Source organism: Bos javanicus, chromosome 6 (assembly GCF_032452875.1).
Source record: "Bos javanicus breed banteng chromosome 6, ARS-OSU_banteng_1.0, whole genome shotgun sequence".
NCBI lineage: Eukaryota > Metazoa > Chordata > Mammalia > Artiodactyla > Bovidae > Bos > Bos javanicus.
This window is the reverse complement of record NC_083873.1, coordinates 37,289,281-37,301,191: the sequence shown is the minus strand read 5'-3', so window position 1 is coordinate 37,301,191 and position 11,911 is coordinate 37,289,281. Positions and strand designations below refer to the sequence as shown.

The following is an 11,911-nucleotide window of genomic DNA, read 5'->3' as shown; positions in this document are numbered from 1 at the left end:
AAATGGGAAATAATTAAAATTGCAGAGGTTCTCTCAGTGGAGAGAGAGAGTCAAGCCCCACATTGGCCTCCCCAGCCCGGGGGTCCTACACTGGGAAAACAAGCCCCCAGAGAATTTGGCTTTGAAGGCCACTGAGACTCTATTTCAGGAGTCCCAGAGGGGAGGGGGAAATAGAGACTCACTCTTAACGGGCACACACAAAGGTCTTACATACTCTGGGACCCAGGGAAGAAGTAGTAATGTGATAGGAGCCTGGGGCAGACCTGCCTGATGACCTTGGAGTCTCCTGGAAAGGCAGGAGGCAACTGCAGCTCACCCTGGGAACACAGACACTGGTGGCAGCCATTTTTGGAAACTTTTTCTAACACATAGAACAAGTGCTGGCAAATGCTATTTTGGAATCCTCCTTCCAGCTTATACACCCAATACCCAGCCTTACCCAGAACAAAGGGCCTTCAGGTGCCAGTGCTGGGACACTTCTGGACAAACTAACACAGCATGAACACAACTCAGCCACTGGCAGAAAGACCGACTTCAGACCCTGTGAGTCGACCACCGCAGGGCAACGCAAGTGACCATCAATCAACCAATGGATAAAGGGAAGTGATATATATCAGAATATACAAATGGAATACACTCCCTTTTCAAGTGCACATGGAAATTTCTCCAGGATAAATCACATAAGAGGCTTCAAAGAACCCTCACTAAATTTAAGAAAACTGAAATCATATTGAGTATTTGTTTTCCAAATGCAATGCTCTGAGACTACAAATTGAATATAAGAATATAACTGCAAAAAACACAAACACGAGAATTCTAAACAACACGTTACTAATCAACCAATGGATCACTGAAGAAATCAAAGAGGAAATAGATATCTAGAGACAAAAGAAAAAGAAAATTCAAATTATGGGACACAGCAAAATTAGTTCTAAAAGGGAAGTTTACAGTGATACATGCTTACCATAGCAAACAAGAAATATCTCAAATGTACAATCTAACCTGACACTCAAAGGAGCAAGAATAAGAACAAAATTCAAAGTTAGTGAAATTTTTAAAAACCAGAGAGATTAGAGCAGAAATAAATAGAGACTACAAATCAATAGAAAATACTACAAATCAAATCAATGAAACGAGGAGCTGATTCTTTGAAAAGTTAAACAAAATTTAGCCAGATTCATGAATGAAAAAAAAAAAGAGGGGGCCCAAATCAATAAAATCAGATATGAAGAAGGGGGAGGTACAACCAACACAACAGAAATATCAGCAAGCATGACACTGCTATGAAGAGTCATATGCTGAAAAACTGGACAATCAACCTAGGAGAAATGGACAAACCCCTAGAAACGTACAATCATCTAAGACTGAATGAGAAAGAAATAGGATATATTATCAAATGAATGATCAGTAATAGAATTGAATCAGTTATTTAAAAAAAACTTCCAGCAAATGAAAGTCCATGAGCAGATGGCTTCACAAGTGAATTCTACCAAACATTTAGAGAAAAGTTAACACCTCTTCTTCTCAAACTATTCCAAAAAATTGCAGAGTCAGGAATTGTGGGGTTGGGGAAAATGGGTGCAAGATCATGAGCAAACTGAGGACACTTGATAACTGATGACTGAGTATTTGAGGGCATTAGTCATAACGGGATATGAGAAATGGCTGGAGTCATTGGAATGAGAGGAGGATAAAGGGCAGGGAGGAGGAGGATAGGAAGTGTCAAAGGTTTGGAAGTAGTAGAAGGGGAGGAGGGCTGGGTTGAGAGCTCTGGAATCCGGGGCTAGAAGGTCCATCGGGATGGATGTCTAAAATGCACAGGATGGAAGTGGGAGAGCAATAAAGGAGCCAGGAGGGGGAGGAATTAGTTCTGGAGATATCCCGAGGTCACAGGGGCAGAGATATTGAGGTCACAAAGAGCAATAGAGAAGGATGGAGTAGAGGGATGGAGGAGGGGTGACGGTACGTGCAGCGGGTGGAGTGAGGGTCCCTACTTGTTCCTTCTCCTCACTAGTCCCATGTCTTGCATTCAAATCATAGCCTAATTGTGAAAAGCTTCTAGTTTGAGACCTTGAGGTAATAACCTCACTTATACCAAATACTTGTGATGATCCCTTCAACCAAATACACAGTAAACAATTAGAGAAATGAATGGATAAGCCATGACCCATATTTTACCTCTCTTTTAGGGACACCCAATGCCAGGTGTGACCAGGGAGGGTTCACATGGAAACAAACCACGGGAATGAAATGGATTCTGCCTAGTACCTGAAAGGTCCTGTAAGTAGCTTTCCCCTTCCACTGTGGTCTTAAAGGATCACTGGCTGTGACTTTAAACTTTACAGAGGCTAATAAAGGTTGTAACATCTGAGTAAATTTCTCTGGCAAATGACAAGTGCACAGTCAATAGTGCAATGACTACTGAGAATCTCTCTGTGTTTATAAGTAGGTCACAGTGCACTGTTTAGGAAACCTCGCGGCTGATGTTGAAGGTAATACTTGTAACACCCTGGGGTTTTGGCACTAGGAGTTTCATAGTAACCAAGAGGAGGCAGATCCTGGGACCTACCTTTCTCTCTCTCCTTCTGTTTCCCTGTCATTGATTTTTAAAGAAATGTTTGCATACAGTAGGAACTAACTATACATCTAGTGTGGAGGAATACAGAAAGCAAGAGTATCTTAGAAGTTCAGATGAGTTCAGAGAGTTTTCAATGTTCATGTATACTTCCACTTTTTTCCTAATATGTTAGATAAACTTTTAAGTAAAAGCCAATCAGTTCTCCTAAATAGATGTATTTTTTATACTCCCATCGGTAGTACATGGTACTTTTAATTCCTCCCCTTTCTCAATAAAACTTAGTATACCAATTTTTTGCTGTATTTTGTCTCATTAATTTATGCAGCTAGAAATTTGAAGTGGCATCTCACTCTTGTTTCTCTACCAGACATGTAAGTAAAGAAAATGTGACATATATGAATGAATATTATTCATCCTTCAAAAAAGGACATCCTTCCATGTTAGATAACATGAATGAACATGAAGGACATCATGAAGTAGAATAAGGCAACACAGAAAGGAAAATACTGTATTATCTCAATTGTGTGTGGAATCTGCTAAAGCCCAACTCATAAAACAGAGCAGAATATCAATTGTCTGGAACTTGCTGTGGGGATAATAGATGTTGGTCAGATGGTACAAAAATTCAGTTATACAGGATGAATGAGTTCCAGAAATCTAAGCTCAGCCTGGTGAAACAGTTAACATAAGGCATATTATACTTGAGATTTGCTAAGAGATGTATTTGAAGTGTTTCACCAGAAAAAAATACAAAGTCAGATGACAGATATATTAAGTAGCTTGAATGTGGTTTATCGTTTCACATCATGCATATTTATTTACATTTTTGAATTTGAACTGGATCTCTGGGAATGGAAAGAAGGGTACTGGATGGGATGGCTCATGAAGTGCAGGACTTAATGAGACTCCAAGCAGAAATGAATAGGACACTGTAAAATCAGTTACATTCAATAAAAAGGTCTCCAAAACATATAGGTCTTTGTTCCCACATATCTGCTTTTATTTCAGCCAACTGTGAGCACAAGCCACTGAGATGTGGGAGGAACAGCCAATGAAGCCCTGTAACCTGTGCAGCAAAGGGAGGGTCCAGGGAGGGACAGGGCTGCACACAGCCCGGTGGGGGAGTCTGGGCAGGGCTGGGAAAGAGCTGTTCTGCATGGCTCTGCCGGTCTCTGGGGTACTCCCCTCACTGTCTCTCCTGAGCCTGCCCAACAGTTCCTATTATTTTAACTCAGTCACTTTCCTGACTAGTTTATAAAATAAAAGTACTATAACATAAGCACAATTTTCTGGGACAATTATACTAGAAACTATTTTATTCTTTGTAATTTCAAAGAACTGCAAGTCACTGTCATCATCAATATCGTTGTAACCCTCCAGGCACTTGATGACCCTTCACGGGCTGACACCAGCGGTCTCACACAACAGAGAAAGGGAACTGGCCAAGTGTAGCCGAGGTCCTCGACAAGGCACCAACCGACAATCCTCAACTCAAACATTTAACTGTTTGTAATGTTCTTTGGGTCAGGCTCCGTGAAAGAGTTCAAGTAACTTCAGCCATTCACAGAAATCTTCTCACGTGTTTGCCTGTGCTCCACAGAACATGTATTTCCTTACAGGGGCCATGTGGTATGGCCAGTGATATGGAGAAGGGCAAGTGAGGATAACATACCCCGAATGAAGAAGGAGGGGCTTCAAGTCAAAACCGCTAAGTCCTGTCCGACTCGCACATCCTCCTCCTTGCTGCATGGCACGTGGTTTGATGCTTGACAGTGGGGTGACCATACTGAAACTATGAGAGAATAAAAACGTGTGCACAATGACTGCACGTGACAAAGGCAGAGAGAAGAAGTAAAATGAAAAAAGTACTTTATGAGTCTTCATAACCACTTTATCAGCCTGAGCATCTACTATTCCCTGTGCAAACAGCATCAAACATACATCTTCTTTCTATGCACATGCATTAGTCATTCTTAGTACAGCCGAAAACAAACTACCAGCTATAGAGAATGACATTCTATCTCATTCATACCAATGTTACATGTGAGCATAGCCTGCTACCCAGTTCCATTGCATCAATTACCACAACCGAAACAAAAACCCTCCTTCCACTCAAGATGGATAAAATGACAACATGGGCTGTGAAAAGTGAGAACTTCTAGCCTAGAAACCAAATAAACTGTTTAAAAAACAAATGCTCACTGCCTCTGACCGGTGGACTTCTCACACAACTAAGTGACGCGTGCTCTGGAACCCGGAACTTTGACAAGAGCACCACTCTTTCAAGAGAATGTGAGGATGGTCCCTGCCACAGGTGGGTCAACTTTCCTGGAAGGTCACTCATTTACAAGCGGTATTTTAAAAACTGTTTATTTATTCATATAGGCTGCGCTGGGTCTTAGTTGTGGCTGGCGGGATCTGGATCCCTGATGAGGGACTGAACCTGGATTGAGTCTTACCCTCTGGACCACCAGTGAAGTCCCTAAAGGACATGTAATGTATGTTACAGCTTTATATCTAGCATCCTGTTTTCTGTGAAACCACAGCACATGCCTTGCTGACCTGCCTACTATCATGTCCAAAATGCTTTTTCATCTCCAACATCTAGTTCAGCGTGTGATATTTTAAAGCTATATTCACCAAGTTTGTTTCAATCAACACCAACTGTCCATCAAATTGCACTGATCTAAGTCTGGGGAAATGTAAACATCTGTGTATATAACAGCATCAAGTCTTCAGTACTTCCCAGAAATTTGTTTACATCACAAGGACAGAATCTGATGTCCCAGATTCTCAGAACCCCAGCACACTTGCCCAGTCTCCAATATCGTCATTTGTACTTCAGAATACACCACCACCAGGTGCCTAGGACCTTGGAGTAATTAAAGGGAGCTTCCTCGCAGTTTTCTCCCTCCGTTTCCAAAGAACTCTCTACATTTACTTTCAACAAGTCTTACATGTGTCCAAAAAAAACACCATGATCCTATTTTGTCAGTTTTCACACATCCCCTAGAGCTAACCACCTGTCTTAAAACTCTAGTCCACTGAAGCTGTGCCATTCTTACCACAGTTAAGTGATCACAGTGCTGCACTTGAATCACTTGAATTTAAGTTAAATTCATCACTTAAATTTCTCATTGTTTCAGAAAAAAACAAAGTACACGTCAGATTATACAGTGGAAGTGACAAATAGATTCAAGGGATTAGATCTGATAGAGACCCTGAAGAAGGATGGATGGAGTTTCATGATATTGTACAAGAGGCAGTGATCAAGACCATCCCCAAGACAAAGAAATGCAAAAAGCTGAGGAGGCCTTACAAATAGCTGAGAAAACAAGAGAAGCTAAAGGGAAGGGAGAAAGGAAAGATATGTGAATGCAGAGTTCAAAAGAATAGCAAGGAGAGATAAGAAAGCCTTCCTCACGGATCAATGCAAAGAAATAGAGGAAAACAACAGAATAGGAAAGAGCGAGATCTCTTCAAGAAAATCAGTGTTACCAAGGGAACATTTCATGCAAGGATAGGCACAATAAAGGACATAAATTAAGATATTAAGAAGAGGTGGCAAGAATACACAGAAGAACTGTACAAAAAACATCTTCACAACCAAGATAATCACGATGGTGTGATCACTCACCTAGAGCCAGACATTCTGGAATGCGAAGTCAAGTGGGCCTTAGGAAGCATCACTACGAATAAAGCTAGTGGAGGTGATGGAATTCCAGTTGAGCTATTTCAAATCCTAAAAGATGATGCTGTGAAAGTGCTGCACTCAATATGCCAGCCAATTTGGAAAACTCAGCAGTGGCCACAGGACTGGAAAAGGTCAGTTTTCATTCCAATCCCAAAGAAAGGCAATGCCAAAGAATGCTCAAACTACCACACAATTGCTCTCACACACTAGCAAAGTAATGCTCAAAATTCTCCAAGCCAGGATTCAATAGTACGAGAACTGTGAACTTCCAGATGTTCAAACTGGATTTAGAAAAGGCAGAGGAACTAGAGATCAAATTGCCAACATCTGTTGGATCATGGAAAAAGCAAGAGAGTTCCAGAAAAACATCTATTTCTGCTTTATTGACTATGCCAAAGCCTTTGACTGTGTGCATCACAACAAACTGTGGAAAATTCTTCAAGAGATGGGAATACCAGACCACCTGACCTGCCTCCTGAGAAATCTGTATGCAGGTCAAGAAGCTACAGTTAGAACCAGACATGGAACAACAGACTGGTTCCAAATCAGGAAAGGAGTACATCAAGGCTGTATATCGTCACCCTGCTATTTAACTTATATGTAGAGTCCATCATACGAAATACCAGGCTGGTTGAAGCACAAGCTGGAATCAAGATTGCTGGAAGAAATATCAATAACCTCAGATATGCAGATGACACCACCCTTATGGCAGAAAGTGAAGAAGAACTAAAGAGCCTCTTGATGAAAGTGAAAGAGGAGAGTAAAAAAGTTGGCTTAAAACTTAACATTCAGAAAACTAAGATCTCGGCATCTGGTCCCATCACTTTATGGCAAATAGATGGGGAAACAATGGAAACAGTGTTTTCTTGGTCTCCAAAATCACTGCAATTGGTGACTATAGCCATGAAATTAAAAGACACTTGCTCCTTGAAAGAAAAACTATGACCTAGACAGCATATTAAAAAGCAGAGACATTAGTTTCCCAACAAAGGTCCATCTAATCAAAGCTATGGTTTTTCCAGTAGTCATGTATGGATGTGAGAGTTGGACTATAAAGAAAGCTGAGCCCAGAAGAATAGATGTTTTTGAACTGTGGTGTTGGAGAAGACACTTGCAAGTCTCTTGCACTGCAAGGAGATCCGACCAGTCTACCCTAAAGGAAATCAGTCCTGAATATTCATTGGAAGGACTGATGTTGAAGCTGAAACTCCAATAGTTTGGCCACATGATGTGAAGAACTGACTCATGGAGAAGACCGTGATGCTGAGAAAGATTGAGGGCAGGAGGAGGAGGGGATGACAGAGGATCAGATGGTTGGATGGCATCACCGACTCAATGGACATGAGTTTGATTAAACTCTGGGAGTTGGTGACAGACAGGGAGGCCTGGCATGCTGCAGTCCATGGGGTCACAATGAGTCAGACACAACTAGGCGACTGAACTGGCTGACACGTCAGAAGCTACCTGGGCCTGCATGGATGACTGTGGGTGCAGAGAGCAGTAAGAACCTAAGTGCAAATTGGCACTGGCCGTCTACCCTACAAGGATTAAATCATGAGCTGCGGCAGCTGCTGACCTTCAACACCCCCTGAAGGAGTTCAGGGTGGAGAGCAGAAATGAGGCACTCTGTGCTCTGGGAAAACTGGCATGACAGGTTCTTAGATAGTTAGAAATTATCAGGAGCTAATTTTATGAGCCCAAATCTTATACCTCCTCATATCTAGAAAAGCACTAAAATCCTTCACGGTGACGGTTGTTTCTTGAGACTAGCAGAAGTTTCATGAGACCAGCAGAAACTTTCTACAAAAAATAGTGTTTGATTGCAAGAACTCCCCCTTTACCAAAATCATATATATACTACCCTTCCCCTTACTTCTTTGGAACAGCTTCTCAAAGCTATATGAGCTGATGTCTCCTGGGCTGCAGTCCTCATGTTGCCCCAAACTAAACGCTTGTGAATTGTTTTCAACGGACACCTTTGTGCATAACAAAGTCAAAGAAAATGGTTGTGATTCATAGGTAGCAGATATGACTATGAGATCGCATCAAAGAACTGGAAATAAAGGAAATAAGTAGATTTTTCTTCTAAGTTCAGTGTGTCAGTTGTGCAACCAGAGAATAGGTATCCTCTCATGCAGAATTTATGTGCCCAAAAACAGTGGATATTTAAGAATGGATGTCAAAGAATGAATTTGGACCCTTACTTAACACCGCATACAAATTTTCACTCAAAAGGGATAGAAGATTTTATGCATAAACCTATAAATATAAATCTTCTAGAAGAAAAGACAGAGAGGAAGTTTTATGACATTTGATTTACCAATGATTTCTTGGATATCAAATCAAAAGCTCAGTCAACAAAAGCAAATGAAGTCAAACAGGATTACATCATTTGTAAAAAATTGTCACCTTAGAGGAAACAATCAATGAGGTGAAAAGGCTACCTGTGGGATGAGAGGAAATTTTTGCAAAGCACGTGTCTTATAGGGAGCTAAGGTCCAAGCTAAATAAAGAGCTCAAACAACAAAGCAACATCATAAAACACTAGCACAGTGTATGAGAAAAGGAATTCATAGACATTAATCCATGTAAGATACACAAATGGACAAAAAATGTGAAAGGTACTCAAAATCAGTAATGATTAAAAAACCACAGTGAGGTATCACTTCACGTCCATTCAGATGGCCACTAGAGAGAGAGATCTCAAATGATGGCAAGGCTGTAGAGAAATTGGAATCTTTATGTGGTGTTAAGGCAAGTACACATTGGTGCAACCACTATGGAGGTTTCTCAAAAATTAAAAATAAAATTATGATACTGTTGCAGTGAAAAGGAAGAAAGAATGAGTTTTTCCTTTCCTTTCATGAGAACAAAGAAGACAAAGAGAAGAGTGAGTAGGCCTGATCATTCCTAGATTTTACTTTAACTTTTCCTAATCTGAAGTTTGTAATTAAAGTTGCTTTTGTCAAAACTAACCTGACACCATGTAATTTAAATCCTGTAATATTGCCCCCTAACTCTGCATAAGCTATATTCTGCACTTTTAAGTCTATGCTAATTACATCCTGTACCTGGTGCTTGCCTTTATGCAGACCACCCCTTCTAGTTTTCTTTCTTTTTACATTTCAGAAAGAAGGTCGAATTACAATAAATCAGGAGAGACAAACAGACTCAAATGCCTGTATACTTGACTCCAGCTATGACTATTGAAACAAAGCAAGAAGGAGGAGATGCAAGACCTTCATTACTTTGAGCCTTATCATTTACCCTAAGACTCTGAGACCAGGCTACATAAAGTCTCTTGGTTCCCCTAGGATCTGGGCACAGTTCTTGAAGCACTGACCTGCTCCATCGCCTCCTTGACTGGCTAAAGATTAAAGCCGTCTTTCTATTTCCTCCATATTCTGTCTCTAATTTTTAAAATTCGGCTTCAATGGGCAGAGAAAGCCAAGATTTGGTGATAACACATGATGCTACCATCCCATATCTGGGTATGTATATAAAAGACTTCAAAGGAGGATCTGCAGGAGATATTTGCACACCCAGGTGCATGGCAGCATTATTCACAACATCACCGACAGACAGAAGCAGCCCAATGTTTATGAATACATGAAGGCATAAAGAACTGTATGAAAAGGCAAACAGACATGACATGGGAAGACAAGCCCCCACGTCAGTAGGGGTCCAATATGCTACTGCTGCTAAGTCACTCAGTCATGTCCGACTCTGTGTGACCCCATAGATGGCAGCCCACCAGGCTCCCCCGTCTCCAGGCAAGAACACTGGAGTGGGTTGCCGTTTCCCTCTCCAATGCATGAAAGTGAAAAGTGAAAGTGAAGTCGCTCAGTCGTATCCGACTCTTAGCGACCCCATGGACTGCAGCCTACTAGGCTCCTCCGTCCATGGGATTTTCCAGGCAAGAGTACTGGAGTAGGGTGCCATTGCCTTCTCCGAATGTGCTACTGGGGAAGAGCAAAGAAATAGGTCCAGAAAGAATGAAGAGGCTGGGCCAAAGTAGAAAGGACACTCAGTTGTGGATGTGTCTGGTGGTGAAAGTAAAGTCCAATGCTATAAAGAACAATATTGCATAGGATCCAAGAATGTTAGGTCAATGAATCAAGGTAAATTGGACAAGGTCAAGCAGGAGATGGCAAGAGTAAATACCGCCATTTTAGGAATCAGTGAGCTAAAATGGATAGGAATGGGCAAATTCAATTTAGATGACCATTGTATCTAAGATTGTGGGCAAGAATCCCTTAGAAGAAAGGGAGTGGCCCTCATAGTTAACAAGAGTCCAAATTGCTTGGGTCCAATCTCAAAAATGACAAAATGATCACTGTTTGTTTCCAAGGCAAACCATTCAATATCACAGTAATTCAAGTCTATGCCCCAACCACTGACACGGAAGAAGCTGAAGGTGAATGGTTGTGTATGAAGGCCTACAAGACCTTCTAGAACTAACACCTGAAAAAGATATCCTTTTCATCATAGGGGATCGGAATGCAAAAGTAGGAAGTCAAGATATACCTAGTTCAGTTCAGTCACTCAGTCATGTCCGACTCTGTGACCCCATGAATCACAGCATGCCAGGCCTCCCTGTCCATCACCAACTCCCGGAGTTTACTCAAACTCATGTCCATTGAGTCAGTGATGCCATCCAGCCATCTCATCCTCTGTCATCCCCTTCTCCTCCTGCCTCCAATCCCTCCCAGCATCAGAGTCTTTTCCAATGAGTCAACTCTTCATATGAGGTGGCCAAAGTCCTGGAGTTTCAGCTTTAGCATCAGTCCTTCCAATGAACACCCAGAACTGATCTCCTTTAGAATGGACTGGTTGGATCTCCTTGCAGTCCAGGGGACTCTCAAGAGTCTTCTCCAACACCACAGTTCAAAAGCATCAATTCTTCGGTGCTCAGCTTTCTTCACAGTCCGACTCTCACATCCATACATGACCACTGGAAAAAACCATAGCCTTTACTAGATGGACCTTTGTTGGCAAAGTAATGTCTCTGCTTTTTAATATGCTATCTAGGTTGGTCATAACTTTCCTTCCAAGGAGTAAGCATCTTTTAATTTCATGGCTGCAATCACCACCTGCAGTGATTTTGGAGCCCAGAAAAATAAAGTCTGACACTGTTTCCCTATATATTTGCCATGAAGTGATGGGACCAGATGCCATGATTTTCATTTTCTAAATGTTGAGCTTTAAGCCAACTTTTTCATTCTCCTCTTTCACTTTCATCAAGAGGCTCTTTAGTTCCTCTTCACTTTCTGCCATAAGGGTGGTGTCATCTGCATATCTAAGGTTATTGATATTTCTCCCAGCAATCTTGATTCCAGCTTGTGCTTCTTCCAGCCCAGCATTTCTCATGATGTACTCTGCATATAAGTTAAATAAGCAGGGTGACAATATATAGCCTTGACATACTCCATTTCCTATTTGGAACCAGTCTGTTGTTCCATGTCCAGATAAAGGACAGAAATGGTATGGACCTAACAGAAGCAGAAGATATTAAGAAGGGGTGGCAAGAATACACAGAAGAACTGTACAAAAAGATCTTTACGACCCAGATAATCACAATGGTGTTATCACTGACCTAGAGCCAGACATCCTGGAATGAGAGGTCAAGTGGGCCTTAG

General features: G+C 41.4%; 1 long non-coding RNA gene across 1 annotated transcript; it reads left to right on the top strand.

The window, feature by feature from the left end:
- Positions 1-4,736: 4,736 nt before the first annotated feature.
- On the top strand, positions 4,737-9,672 carry LOC133249388 (uncharacterized). Its single transcript, XR_009736929.1, has 2 exons — positions 4,737-4,892; positions 9,402-9,672. It is a non-coding gene; the product is annotated as an uncharacterized LOC133249388 (long non-coding RNA).
- Positions 9,673-11,911: the final 2,239 nt, after the last annotated feature.